Source organism: Somniosus microcephalus, unplaced genomic scaffold, assembly GCF_052327205.1.
Source record: "Somniosus microcephalus isolate GS21.2 unplaced genomic scaffold, FLI_Smic_1.0 scaffold82, whole genome shotgun sequence".
In the NCBI taxonomy this organism is placed as follows: domain Eukaryota; kingdom Metazoa; phylum Chordata; class Chondrichthyes; order Squaliformes; family Somniosidae; genus Somniosus; species Somniosus microcephalus.
Genome location: NW_028225269.1, coordinates 404322 through 419199, shown reverse-complemented (window position 1 = coordinate 419199; position 14878 = coordinate 404322). Strand labels below are relative to the sequence as shown.

The following is a 14878-nucleotide window of genomic DNA, read 5'->3' as shown; positions in this document are numbered from 1 at the left end:
CTGATCTTTTGGTTAAAATTCAATAAAGTAAAAAATCTCGAAGAACCCGTATATTTTCTCCGTACAATTCTGCACAGACTCACACTCAGCACAGATACCGACAGTGTCCCTCCCTCACTATAATAATCATAGATCGTCACCACATTTCACCCACCGCAACAACCCCGTCCATTTCAGTCTCTTCTGACGTGAACATGAGAACCGCTAGACTACGAAAAACTCTGCGCCACTGCTCGCAGAGAATAGAATCAATAGTGAACAGAATATCACACGGTGCTCATTTTCAGATACAATGCAGTCAACGTTTACATCAAGTGAAATAATTTTTTCTGAAATGATGTGGAAGTATGTGGTTCTCGTATTTGTGCGTCTAATTAAATGTTGTGGCGTCTGACTCCCTTTCATGTCTGTTCTTCCTCTGTTGATAAAGAAAGGAGGGCATTCGTTGACCAGACTGCACTGCGGCTGATTTTGTGAGCTCATCCTTTATATTGAGTGATGCTGTTTAAGGTGAACCAATCAGCACAGAGGGAGTTCACTGGTCAGTTCCCCTGTGTGGAAGGCCTGTGGGCAGCGGTTCCCGTAGTGTAGTGGTTATCACGTTCGCTTTACACGCGAAATAGTCCCCGGTTCGAGCCCGGGCGGGGACATTATGTTTAAACTTGCTGTGGATGAACAGCCAGTCGGGCTTGTTCCGAATGACAAAAGAAAATTGCTGTAAATCTGAAAGAGAAATGGAAAGTGCTGGAAATTGTCAAGAGGACAGGCAGCATCTGTGGATAAAGATAGAGTGAAACTTTCAGGTCAATTAACCATCCTTAGAACTGGGAACGGAAGAGAAGTATGGAGAGATTATTCTCCTGTCAATAGGGCTGAGCGACTTCTCACTTACTCTTTAATTTTGCTTTATTTCACTTCACTAATCAGATATATTTGAGTGAGCGAAAACCGACCCACAGTGAGGCCCATTTCATCTTTTGTTCCCTTTTAATCCCTGGAGTCTCTGATGCCCTGAAGTTCAGAAATGTAATTCATTAATCTGCAGGGTGGCCGTCAGTAAGAAACCTTTTCAGTCTGGATCCGGGAGAGGAGCGCGTTTAGGCTCAAGATTGCTGCTACTGTCGATAGATTTTTGTGGCTAAGGCTATTAAGGGTTACGGAAATAAAGCGGGTAAATGAAGTGATGATACAGCCCAGTCCTGATCTAATTGAATGGCGCAACAGGCTCGAGGGGCTGAATGGCCTCCTCTTGTTCTTATGGAGTCGATGCAGTGCACCCGAGAGCTGGAGTGTTTCCGTGGTGTGCAATGGTTATCGCATTCCGCTAACACACGAAAAATCAATGGTTCGAAAGTGGGTGGAGGCAATTTAATTCCTTTTCTCCATTCAAGTTTAGTAAATATGAAAACTGGAATAATTTGCATGCTTGGTTCAGTATAAATAAAATGCGCATTGACAGGCGACTTATACCTTTCAAATGGCAGCGTTACAGTGAGTGAAGTAATTCTCAATGATATTTCCCATATAGGACACAGATAGCGGGACTTTAAGGAGGATTTGGGGAAAGTTGGCGCTCATTTAGGGAATCTCCCCACGCGTGTCGCTGACTAAAGAGGTCGGTCATATTTTATTTAAAAATTGAGACTGAGAAGTTTCTTATTGAGAATGTGGAAGCAGAACAATAAAGATTAATACGAAACCACAAGGTCAGCGACAGGATTCAAATTGCAGTTTCAATCGTTCCAACTGTGTGTCCTTTCAATAAGTAATATAAAAGCGCGTCTGTAAAAATGTCCGCACCATGTTATGATTCAGGAAACTGAGACGGGAGTAGAAATAGAGAAATAAAAGCACATGGATATAGAGAAGAGGAAGAGAGAAGGGGAAATACTGTTTCCACGCAGAACGAATGCCGGGACTCCTCTGCTGCGCCTGGGGCGGCCTCCTGCAGCCCGGATACATTAACGTCCTAACAGCTCATTAACTGTAGGAGTGGGACCGGGCGGCGCTTCAGAAGACAGGTCGAAAAGGCAAAGACACTTTCTCGTCTCAATGCTCTGATCATGAAGAATATCCACACACACAAATTATTTTATCAATGGTTAGATCCTCACTCGGCTAGGTTTGAACCAACGTTCTCGGGGTCCGATTTTCACTTCGGTGGTTGTTTAAATTTCCAAGAAGTCCGCGGTTCAAATCACAAAGGAGCGCTCGTTTTGCCGCCACTATTGGAAGTTGAATCTTTTGCAATCACCATTAAATAACCGATTACCATAATTTACAGAATGAAAGAAAGGCGAAACACACTTCAATAACGCATTTTACCCTTTGTAAGTAATGAACTGTTTACCATATTTCATTTTGCACATTGTATTTTAGGAACCTCGTTTAAAATCTTAATTGCTTCTGAAAGCAGAAATCTGGGGCATCTATTTTAAAAATTAACAGGATTGGTCAATGCACAGCATAAACTGCTGGCGAATGTAACTTTTCCGCCAGCAGTCGAACCGGGTATTTGTCGCTTCTGACGTGAACGTGACAACCGCTACACCACGAAAAACTCTGCGTCACTGCTCGCAGAGAATAGAATCAGTAGTGAAAAAAACATCACACGGTGCTCATTTTCAGATACAATGCAGTCAACGTTTACATCAAGTGAAATAACTTTTTAGTGAAATGATGTGGAAGTATGTGTTACTCGTATTTGTCCCTCTAATTAAATGTTGTGGCGTTTGACTCCCGTTCATGTCTGTTCTTCCTCTGTTGATAAAGAAAGGAGGGCATTCGTTGACCAGACTGCACTGCGGCTGATTTTGTGAGCTCATCCTTTATATTGAGTGATGCTGTTTAAGGTGAACCAATCAGCACAGATGGTGGTCACTGGTCAGTTCCCCTGTGTTGACCGTATTTGCCCAGCGGTTCCCGTAGTGTAGTGGTTATCACGTTCGCTTTACACGCGAAAGGTCCCCGGTTCGAGCCCGGGCGGGAGCATTATGTTTAAACTTGCTGTGGATGAAAGGCCAGCGGGTTTTGTTCCAAATGAGAAAAGAAAATTGCTGTAAATCTGAAATCGAAACGGAAAATGCTGGAAATTATCAGGAGGTCAGTCAGTAATGTGGAAAAAAATACATAGTGAACCTTTCAGGTCAATTAACCATCGTTAGAACTGGGAACGGAAGAGATGTACGGTGAGATTATTCTCTTGTCAATAGGGCTAAGCGGCTTCCCTCTTATTCTTTAATTTTTCTTTATTTCGCTTCACTAATCAGATACATTTGAGTGAGCGAAAACTGACCCACAGTGAGGCTCATTTCATCTTTTGTTCCCTTTTAATCCCTGGAATCTCTGATGCCCTGAAGTTCAGAAATGTAATTCATTAATCTGCAGGGTGGCCGTCAGTAAGAAAACTTTTCTGTCTGGATCCGGGAGAGGAGTGCGTTTAGGCTCAAGATTGCTGCGACTGTCGATAGATTTTTGTGGATAAGGTTATTAAGGGTTACGGAAAAAAAGCGGGTAAATGAAGTGTTGATACAGCCCAGTCCTGATCTAATTGAATGGCGCAACAGGCTCGAGGGGCTGAATGGCCTATTCCTATGGAGTCGATGCAGTGCACCCGAGTGTTGGAGTGTTTCCGGTGTGTAGTGGTTATCGCATTCCGCTAACACACGAAAACTCAACGGTTTGAAAGTGGGTGGAGGCAATTTAATGCCGTTTCTCTATTCAAGTTTATTAAATATGAAAATTGGAATAATTTGCATGCTTGGTTCAGTGTAAATAAAATACGCATTGACAGGCGACTTATACCTTTCAAATGGCAGCGTTACAGTGAGTGAAGTAATTCTCAATGATATTTCCCATATAGGACACAGATAGCGGGACTTTAAGGAGGATTTGGGGAAAGTTGGCGCTGATTTAGAGAATCTCCCCTCGCGTGTCGCGGACTAAAGAGGTCGGTCATATTTTATTTAAAAATTGAGGCTGAGAAGTTTCTCATTGAGAATGTGGAAGCAGAACAATAAAGATTAATAGGAAAATACAAGGTCAGCGACAGGATTCAAATTGGAGTTTCAATCGTTCCAACTGTGTGTCCTTTCAATAAGTAATATAAAAGCGCGTCTGTAAAAATGTCCGCACCATGTTATGATTCAGGAAACTGAGACGGGAGTAGAAATAGAGAAATAAAAGCACATGGATATGGTGAAGGGGAAGAGAGAAGGGGCAAATACTGTTTCCACGCAGAACTAATGCCGGGACTCCTCTGCTGCGCCTGGGGCGGCCTCCTGCAGCCCGGATACATTAACGTCCTAACAGCTCATTAACTGTAGGAGTGGGACCGGGCGGCGCTTCAGAAGACAGGTCGGAAAGGCAAAGACACTGTCTCGATCTCAGGTGCTCTGATCATGAAGAATAGCCACACACACAAATTCTTTTATCAATGGTTAGATCCTCACTCGGCTAGGTTTGAACCAGCGTTCTCGGGGTCCGATTTTCACTTCGGTGGTTGTTTAAATTTCCGAGAAGTCCGCGGTTCAAATCACAAAGGAGCGCTCGTTTTGCCGCCACTATTGGAAGTTGAATCTTTTGCAATCACCATTAAATAACCGATTACCATAATTTACAGAATGAAAGAAAGGCGAAACACACTTCAATAACGCATTTTACGCTTTGTAAGTAATGAACTGTTTATCATATTTCATTTTGCAGATTGCATTTTAGGAACCTCGTTTAAAATCTTAATTGCTTATGAAAGCAGAAATCTGGGGCATCTTTTTTAAAAATTAACAGGATTGGTCAATGCACAGCATAAACTGCTGGCGAATGTAACTTTTCCGCCAGCAGTCGAACCGGGTATTTGTCGCTTCTGACGTGAACGTGACAACCGCTACACTACGAAAAACTCTGCGTCACTGCTCGCAGAGAATAGAATCAGTAGTTAACAAAATATAACACGGTGCTCATTTTCAGATACAATGCAGTCAACGTTTACATCAAGTGAAATAACTTTTTAGTGAAATGATGTGGAAGTATGTGTTACTCGTATTGGTGCCTGTAATTAAATGTTGTGGCGTTTGACTCCCGTTCATGTCTGTTCTTCCTCTGTTGATAAAGAAAGGAGGGCATTCGTTGACCAGACTGCACTGCGGCTGATTTTGTGAGCTCATCCTTTATATTGAGTGATGCTGTTTAAGGTGAACCAATCAGCACAGAGGGTGTTCACTGGTCAGTTCCCCTGTGTTGACCGCATTTGCACAGCGGTTCCCGTAGTGTAGTGCTTATCACGTTCGCTTTACACGTGAAAGGTCCCCGGTTCGAGCCCGGGCGGGAGCATTATGTTTAAACTTGCTGTGGATGAAAGGCCAGCGGGTTTGTTCCAAATGAGAAAAGAAAATTGCTGTAAATCTGTATTCGAAACGGAAAATGCTGGAAATTATCAGAAGGACATGTCAGTAATGTGGAAAAAATACATAGTGAACCTTTGAGGTCAATTAACCATCGTTAGAACTGGGAACGGAAGAGATGTATGGTGAGATTATTCTCTTGTCAATAGGGCTAAGCGGCTTCCCTCTTATTCTTTAATTTATCTTTATTTAGCTTCACTAATCAGATACATTTGAGTGAGCGAAAACTGACCCACAGTGAGGCTCATTTCATCTTTTGTTCCCTTTTAATCCCTGGAATCTCTGATGACCTGAAGTTCAGAAATGTAATTCATTAATCTGCAGGGTGGCCGTCAGTAAGAAAACTTTTCTGTCTGGATCCGGGAGAGGAGTGCGTTTAGGCTCAAGATTGCTGCTACTGTCGATAGATTTTTGTGGATAAGGTTATTAAGGGTTACGGAAAAAAAGCGGGTAAATGAAGTGTTGATACAGCCCAGTCCTGATCTAATTGAATGGCGCAACAGGCTCGAGGGGCTGAATGGCCTCTTCCTATGGAGTCGATGCAGTGCACCCGAGTGCTGGAGTGTTTCCGGTGTGCAGTGGTTATCGCATTCCGCTAACACACGAAAACTCAACGGTTTGAAAGTGGGTGGAGGCAATTTAATGCCGTTTCTCCATTCAAGTTTATTAAATATGAAAATTGGAATAATTTGCATGCTTGGTTCAGTGTAAATAAAATTCGCATTGACAGGCGACTTATACCTTTCAAATGGCAGCGTTACAGTGAGTGAAGTAATTCTCAATGATATTTCCCATATAGGACACAGATAGCGGGACTTTAAGGAGGATTTGGGGAAAGTTGGCGCTGATTTAGAGAATCTCCCCTCGCGTGTCGCGGACTAAAGAGGTCGGTCATATTTTATTTAAAAATTGAGGCTGAGAAGTTTCTCATTGAGAATGTGGAAGCAGAACAATAAAGATTAATAGGAAAACACAAGGTCAGTGACAGGATTCAAATTGGAGTTTCAATCGTTCCAACTGTGTGTCTTTTCAATAAGTAATATAAAAGCGCGTCTGTAAAAATGTCCGCACCATGTTATGATTCAGGAAACTGAGACGGGAGTAGAAATGGAGAAATAAAAGCACATGGATATGGAGAAGAGGAAGAGAGAAGGGGCAAATACTGTTTCCACGCAGAACTAATGCCGGGACTCCTCTGCTGCGCCTGGGGCGGCCTCCTGCAGCCCGGATACATTAACGTCCTAACAGCTCATTAACTGTAGGAGTGGGATCGGGCGGCGCTTCAGAAGACAGGTCGAAAAGGCAAAGACACTGTCTCGATCTCAGGTGCTCTGATCATGAAGAATAGCCACACACACAAATTATTTTATCAATGGTTAGATCCTCACTCGGCTAGGTTTGAACCAGCGTTCTCGGGGTCCGATTTTCACTTCGGTGGCTGTTTAAATTTCCGAGAAGTCCGCGGTTCAAATCACAAAGGAGCGCTCGTTTTGCCGCCACTATTGGAAGTTGAATCTTTTGCAATCACCATTAAATAACCGATTACCATAATTTACAGAATGAAAGAAAGGCGAAACACACTTCAATAACGCATTTTACGCTTTGTAAGTAATGAACTGTTTACCATATTTCATTTTGCAGATTGCATTTTAGGAACCTCGTTTAAAATCTTAATTGCTTATGAAAGCAGAAATCTGGGGCATCTTTTTAAAAAATTAACAGGATTGGTCAATGCACAGCATAAACTGCTGGCGAATGTAACTTTTCCGCCAGCAGTCGAACCGGGTATTTGTCGCTTCTGACGTGAACGTGACAACCGCTACACTACGAAAAACTCTGCGTCACTGCTCGCAGAGAATAGAATCAGTAGTGAACAAAACATCACACGGTGCTCATTTTCAGATACAATGCAGTCAACGTTTACATCAAGTGAAATAACTTTTTAGTGAAATGATGTGGAAGTATGTGTTACTCGTATTTGTGCCTCTAATTAAATGTTGTGGCGTTTGACTCCCGTTCATGTCTGTTCTTCCTCTGTTGATAAAGAAAGGAGGGCATTCGTTGACCAGACTGCACTGCGGCTGATTTTGTGAGCTCATCCTTTATATTGAGTGATGCTGTTTAAGGTGAACCAATCAGCACAGATGGTGGTCACTGGTCAGTTCCCCTGTGTTGACCATATTTGCACAGCGGTTCCCGTAGTGTAGTGGTTATCACGTTCGCTTTACACGCGAAAGGTCCCCGGTTCGAGCCCGGGCGGGAGCATTATGTTTAAACTTGCTGTGGATGAAAGGCCAGCGGGTTTTGTTCCAAATGAGAAAAGAAAATTGCTGTAAATCTGAAATCGAAACGGAAAATGCTGGAAATTATCAGGAGGTCAGTCAGTAATGTGGAAAAAAATACATAGTGAACCTTTCAGGTCAATTAACCATCGTTAGAACTGGGAACGGAAGAGATGTACGGTGAGATTATTCTCTTGTCAATAGGGCTAAGCGGCTTCCCTCTTATTCTTTAATTTTTCTTTATTTCGCTTCACTAATCAGATACATTTGAGTGAGCGAAAACTGACCCACAGTGAGGCTCATTTCATCTTTTGTTCCCTTTTAATCCCTGGAATCTCTGATGCCCTGAAGTTCAGAAATGTAATTCATTAATCTGCAGGGTGGCCGTCAGTAAGAAAACTTTTCTGTCTGGATCCGGGAGAGGAGCGCGTTTAGGCTCAAGATTGCTGCTACTGTCGATAGATTTTTGTGGATAAGGTTATTAAGGGTTACGGAAAAAAAGCGGGTATATGAAGTGTTGATACAGCCCAGTCCTGATCTAATTGAATGGCGCAACAGGCTCGAGGGGCTGAATGGCCTCCTCCTATGGAGTCGATGCAGTGCACCCGAGTGCTGGAGTGTTTCCGGTGTGTAGTGGTTATCGCATTCCGCTAACACACGAAAACTCAACGGTTTGAAAGTGGGTGGAGGCAATTTAATGCCGTTTCTCCATTCAAGTTTATTAAACATGAAAATTGGAATAATTTGCATGCTTGGTTCAGTGTAAATAAAATACGCATTGACAGGCGACTTATACCTTTCAAATGGCAGCGTTACAGTGAGTGAAGTCATTCTCAATGATATTTCCCATATAGGACACAGATAGCGGGACTTTAAGGAGGATTTGGGGAAAGTTGGCGCTGATTTAGAGAATCTCCCCTCGCGTGTCTCGGACTAAAGAGGTCGGTCATATTTTATTTAAAAATTGAGGCTGAGAAGTTTCTCATTGAGAATGTGGAAGCAGAACAATAAAGATTAATAGGAAAACACAAGGTCAGCGACAGGATTCAAATTGGAGTTTCAATCGTTCCAGCTGTGTGTCCTTTCAATAAGTAATATACAAGCGCGTCTGTAAAAATGTCCGCACCATGTTATGATTCAGGAAACTGAGACGGGAGTAGAAATGGAGAAATAAAAGCACATGGATATGGAGAAGAGGAAGAGAGAAGGGGAAAATACTGTTTCCACGCAGAACTAATGCCGGGACTCCTCTGCTGCGCCTGGGGCGGCCTCCTGCAGCCCGGATACATTAACGTCCTAACAGCTCATTAACTGTAGGAGTGGGACCGGGCGGCGCTTCAGAAGACAGGTCGAAAAGGCAAAGACACTGTCTCGATCTCAGGTGCTCTGATCATGAAGAATAGCCACACACACAAATTCTTTTATCAATGGTTAGATCCTCACTCGGCTAGGTTTGAACCAGCGTTCTCGGGGTCCGATTTTCACTTCGGTGGCTGTTAAAATTTCCGAGAAGTCCGCGGTACAAATCACAAAGGAGCGCTCGTTTTGCCGCCACTATTGGAAGTTGAATCTTTTGCAATCACCATTAAATAACCGATTACCATAATTTACAGAATGAAAGAAAGGCGAAACACACTTCAATAACGCATTTTACGCTTTGTAAGTAATGAACTGTTTACCATATTTCATTTTGCAGATTGCATTTAAGGAACCTCGTTTAAAATCTTAATTGCTTATGAAAGCAGAAATCTGGGGCATCTTTTTAAAAAATTAACAGGATTGGTCAATGCACAGCATAAACTGCTGGCGAATGTAACTTTTCCGCCAGCAGTCGAACCGGGTATTTGTCGCTTCTGACGTGAACGTGACAACCGCTACACTACGAAAAACTCTGCGTCACTGCTCGCAGAGAATAGAATCAGTAGTGAACAGAACATCACACGGTGCTCATTTTCAGATACAATGCAGTCAACGTTTACATCAAGTGAAATAACTTTTTAGTGAAATGATGTGGAAGTATGTGTTACTCGTATTTGTGCCTCTAATTAAATGTTGTGGCGTTTGACTCCCGTTCATGTCTGTTCTTCCTCTGTTGATAAAGAAAGGAGGGCATTCGTTGACCAGACTGCACTGCGGCTGATTTTGTGAGCTAATCCTTTATATTGAGTGATGCTGTTTAAGGTGAACCAATCAGCACAGATGGTGGTCACTGGTCAGTTCCCCTGTGTTGACCGTATTTGCACAGCGGTTCCCGTAGTGTAGTGGTTATCACGTTCGCTTTACACGCGAAAGGTCCCCGGTTCGAGCCCGGGCGGGAGCATTATGTTTAAACTTGCTGTGGATGAAAGGCCAGCGGGTTTTGTTCCAAATGAGAAAAGAAAATTGCTGTAAATCTGAAATCGAAACGGAAAATGCTGGAAATTATCAGGAGGTCAGTCAGTAATGTGGAAAAAAATACATAGTGAACCTTTCAGGTCAATTAACCATCGTTAGAACTGGGAACGGAAGAGATGTACGGTGAGATTATTCTCTTGTCAATAGGGCTAAGCGGCTTCCCTCTTATTCTTTAATTTTTCTTTATTTCGCTTCACTAATCAGATACATTTGAGTGAGCGAAAACTGACCCACAGTGAGGCTCATTTCATCTTTTGTTCCCTTTTAATCCCTGGAATCTCTGATGCCCTGAAGTTCAGAAATGTAATTCATTAATCTGCAGGGTGGCCGTCAGTAAGAAAACTTTTCTGTCTGGATCCGGGAGAGGAGTGCGTTTAGGCTCAAGATTGCTGCGACTGTCGATAGATTTTTGTGGATAAGGTTATTAAGGGTTACGGAAAAAAAGCGGGTAAATGAAGTGTTGATACAGCCCAGTCCTGATCTAATTGAATGGCGCAACAGGCTCGAGGGGCTGAATGGCCTATTCCTATGGAGTCGATGCAGTGCACCCGAGTGTTGGAGTGTTTCCGGTGTGTAGTGGTTATCGCATTCCGCTAACACACGAAAACTCAACGGTTTGAAAGTGGGTGGAGGCAATTTAATGCCGTTTCTCTATTCAAGTTTATTAAATATGAAAATTGGAATAATTTGCATGCTTGGTTCAGTGTAAATAAAATACGCATTGACAGGCGACTTATACCTTTCAAATGGCAGCGTTACAGTGAGTGAAGTAATTCTCAATGATATTTCCCATATAGGACACAGATAGCGGGACTTTAAGGAGGATTTGGGGAAAGTTGGCGCTGATTTAGAGAATCTCCCCTCGCGTGTCGCGGACTAAAGAGGTCGGTCATATTTTATTTAAAAATTGAGGCTGAGAAGTTTCTCATTGAGAATGTGGAAGCAGAACAATAAAGATTAATAGGAAAATACAAGGTCAGCGACAGGATTCAAATTGGAGTTTCAATCGTTCCAACTGTGTGTCCTTTCAATAAGTAATATAAAAGCGCGTCTGTAAAAATGTCCGCACCATGTTATGATTCAGGAAACTGAGACGGGAGTAGAAATAGAGAAATAAAAGCACATGGATATGGTGAAGGGGAAGAGAGAAGGGGCAAATACTGTTTCCACGCAGAACTAATGCCGGGACTCCTCTGCTGCGCCTGGGGCGGCCTCCTGCAGCCCGGATACATTAACGTCCTAACAGCTCATTAACTGTAGGAGTGGGACCGGGCGGCGCTTCAGAAGACAGGTCGGAAAGGCAAAGACACTGTCTCGATCTCAGGTGCTCTGATCATGAAGAATAGCCACACACACAAATTCTTTTATCAATGGTTAGATCCTCACTCGGCTAGGTTTGAACCAGCGTTCTCGGGGTCCGATTTTCACTTCGGTGGTTGTTTAAATTTCCGAGAAGTCCGCGGTTCAAATCACAAAGGAGCGCTCGTTTTGCCGCCACTATTGGAAGTTGAATCTTTTGCAATCACCATTAAATAACCGATTACCATAATTTACAGAATGAAAGAAAGGCGAAACACACTTCAATAACGCATTTTACGCTTTGTAAGTAATGAACTGTTTATCATATTTCATTTTGCAGATTGCATTTTAGGAACCTCGTTTAAAATCTTAATTGCTTATGAAAGCAGAAATCTGGGGCATCTTTTTTAAAAATTAACAGGATTGGTCAATGCACAGCATAAACTGCTGGCGAATGTAACTTTTCCGCCAGCAGTCGAACCGGGTATTTGTCGCTTCTGACGTGAACGTGACAACCGCTACACTACGAAAAACTCTGCGTCACTGCTCGCAGAGAATAGAATCAGTAGTTAACAAAATATCACACGGTGCTCATTTTCAGATACAATGCAGTCAACGTTTACATCAAGTGAAATAACTTTTTAGTGAAATGATGTGGAAGTATGTGTTACTCGTATTGGTGCCTGTAATTAAATGTTGTGGCGTTTGACTCCCGTTCATGTCTGTTCTTCCTCTGTTGATAAAGAAAGGAGGGCATTCGTTGACCAGACTGCACTGCGGCTGATTTTGTGAGCTCATCCTTTATATTGAGTGATGCTGTTTAAGGTGAACCAATCAGCACAGAGGGTGTTCACTGGTCAGTTCCCCTGTGTTGACCGCATTTGCACAGCGGTTCCCGTAGTGTAGTGCTTATCACGTTCGCTTTACACGTGAAAGGTCCCCGGTTCGAGCCCGGGCGGGAGCATTATGTTTAAACTTGCTGTGGATGAAAGGCCAGCGGGTTTGTTCCAAATGAGAAAAGAAAATTGCTGTAAATCTGTATTCGAAACGGAAAATGCTGGAAATTATCAGAAGGACATGTCAGTAATGTGGAAAAAATACATAGTGAACCTTTGAGGTCAATTAACCATCGTTAGAACTGGGAACGGAAGAGATGTATGGTGAGATTATTCTCTTGTCAATAGGGCTAAGCGGCTTCCCTCTTATTCTTTAATTTATCTTTATTTAGCTTCACTAATCAGATACATTTGAGTGAGCGAAAACTGACCCACAGTGAGGCTCATTTCATCTTTTGTTCCCTTTTAATCCCTGGAATCTCTGATGACCTGAAGTTCAGAAATGTAATTCATTAATCTGCAGGGTGGCCGTCAGTAAGAAAACTTTTCTGTCTGGATCCGGGAGAGGAGTGCGTTTAGGCTCAAGATTGCTGCTACTGTCGATAGATTTTTGTGGATAAGGTTATTAAGGGTTACGGAAAAAAAGCGGGTAAATGAAGTGTTGATACAGCCCAGTCCTGATCTAATTGAATGGCGCAACAGGCTCGAGGGGCTGAATGGCCTCTTCCTATGGAGTCGATGCAGTGCACCCGAGTGCTGGAGTGTTTCCGGTGTGCAGTGGTTATCGCATTCCGCTAACACACGAAAACTCAACGGTTTGAAAGTGGGTGGAGGCAATTTAATGCCGTTTCTCCATTCAAGTTTATTAAATATGAAAATTGGAATAATTTGCATGCTTGGTTCAGTGTAAATAAAATTCGCATTGACAGGCGACTTATACCTTTCAAATGGCAGCGTTACAGTGAGTGAAGTAATTCTCAATGATATTTCCCATATAGGACACAGATAGCGGGACTTTAAGGAGGATTTGGGGAAAGTTGGCGCTGATTTAGAGAATCTCCCCTCGCGTGTCGCGGACTAAAGAGGTCGGTCATATTTTATTTAAAAATTGAGGCTGAGAAGTTTCTCACTGAGAATGTGGAAGCAGAACAATAAAGATTAATAGGAAAACACAAGGTCAGCGACAGGATTCAAATTGGAGTTTCAATCGTTCCAACTGTGTGTCCTTTCAATAAGTAATATAAAAGCGCGTCTGTAAAAATGTCCGCACCATGTTATGATTCAGGAAACTGAGACGGGAGTAGAAATAGAGAAATAAAAGCACATGGATATGGAGAAGAGGAAGAGAGAAGGGGCAAATACTGTTTCCACGCAGAACTAATGCCGGGACTCCTCTACTGCGCCTGGGGCGGCCTCCTGCAGCCCGGATACATTAACGTCCTAACAGCTCATTAACTGCAGGAGTGGGACCGGGCGGCGCTTCAGAAGACAGGTCGAAAAGGCAAAGACACTGTCTCGATCTCAGGTGCTCTGATCATGAAGAATAGCCACACACAAATTCTTTTATCAATGGTTAGATCCTCACTCGGCTAGGTTTGAACCAGCGTTCTCGGGGTCCGATTTTCACTTCGGTGGTTGTTTAAATTTCCGAGAAGTCCGCGGTTCAAATCACAAAGGAGCGCTCGTTTTGCCGCCACTATTGGAAGTTGAATCTTTTGCAATCACCATTAAATAACCGATTACCATAATTTACAGAATGAAAGAAAGGCGAAACACACTTCAATAACGCATTTTACGCTTTGTAAGTAATGAACTGTTTACCATATTTCATTTTGCAGATTGCATTTTAGGAACCTCGTTTAAAATCTTAATTGCTTATGAAAGCAGAAATCTGGGGCATCTTTTTTAAAAATTAACAGGATTGGTCAATGCACAGCATAAACTGCTGGCGAATGTAACTTTTCCGCCAGCAGTCGAACCGGGTATTGGTCGCTTCTGACGTGAACGTGACAACCGCTACACTACGAAAAACTCTGCGTCACTGCTCGCAGAGAATAGAATCAGTAGTGAACAAAACATCACACGGTGCTCATTTTCAGATACAATGCAGTCAACGTTTACATCAAGTGAAATAACTTTTTAGTGAAATGATGTGGAAGTATGTGCTACTCGTATTTGTGCCTCTAATTAAATGTTGTGGCGTTTGACTCCCGTTCATGTCTGTTCTTCCTCTGTTGATAAACAAAGGAGGGCATTCGTTGACCAGACTGCACTGCGGCTGATTTTGTGAGCTCATCCTTTATATTGAGTGATGCTGTTTAAGGTGAACCAATCAGCACAGAGGGTGGTCACTGGTCAGTTCCCCTGTGTTGACCGTATTTGCACAGCGGTTCCCGTAGTGTAGTGGTTATCACGTTCGCTTTACACGCGAAAGGTCCCCGGTTCGAGCCCGGGCGGGAGCATTATGTTTAAACTTGCTGTGGATGAAAGGCCAGCGGGTTTGTTCCAAATGAGAAAAGAAAATTGCTGTAAACCTGAAATCGAAACGGAAAATGCTGGAAATTATCAGGAGGGAAGTCAGTAATGTGGAAAAAAATACATAGTAAACCTTAATTAACCATCGTTAGAACTGGGAACGGAAGAGATGTATGGTGAGATTATTCTCTTG

General features: G+C 42.8%; 7 non-coding genes across 7 annotated transcripts; all 7 read left to right on the top strand.

Annotated features, from left to right (window-relative positions):
- The first annotated feature begins 576 nt into the window (after nt 1-576).
- On the top strand, nt 577-650 carry trnav-uac (transfer RNA valine (anticodon UAC)). The gene has a single exon. It is a non-coding gene; the product is annotated as a tRNA-Val (tRNA).
- A 2268-nt stretch (nt 651-2918) lies between these two features.
- trnav-uac (transfer RNA valine (anticodon UAC)) lies at nt 2919-2991 on the top strand. Its single transcript has one exon. It is a non-coding gene; the product is annotated as a tRNA-Val (tRNA).
- Nucleotides 2992-5255: 2264 nt separating this feature from the next.
- On the top strand, nt 5256-5328 carry trnav-uac (transfer RNA valine (anticodon UAC)). Its single transcript has one exon. It is a non-coding gene; the product is annotated as a tRNA-Val (tRNA).
- A 2263-nt stretch (nt 5329-7591) lies between these two features.
- trnav-uac (transfer RNA valine (anticodon UAC)) lies at nt 7592-7664 on the top strand. Its single transcript has one exon. It is a non-coding gene; the product is annotated as a tRNA-Val (tRNA).
- A 2264-nt stretch (nt 7665-9928) lies between these two features.
- On the top strand, nt 9929-10001 carry trnav-uac (transfer RNA valine (anticodon UAC)). Its single transcript has one exon. It is a non-coding gene; the product is annotated as a tRNA-Val (tRNA).
- Nucleotides 10002-12265: 2264 nt separating this feature from the next.
- On the top strand, nt 12266-12338 carry trnav-uac (transfer RNA valine (anticodon UAC)). The gene has a single exon. It is a non-coding gene; the product is annotated as a tRNA-Val (tRNA).
- Nucleotides 12339-14599: 2261 nt separating this feature from the next.
- trnav-uac (transfer RNA valine (anticodon UAC)) lies at nt 14600-14672 on the top strand. Its single transcript has one exon. It is a non-coding gene; the product is annotated as a tRNA-Val (tRNA).
- The last annotated feature ends 206 nt before the right edge of the window (nt 14673-14878 follow it).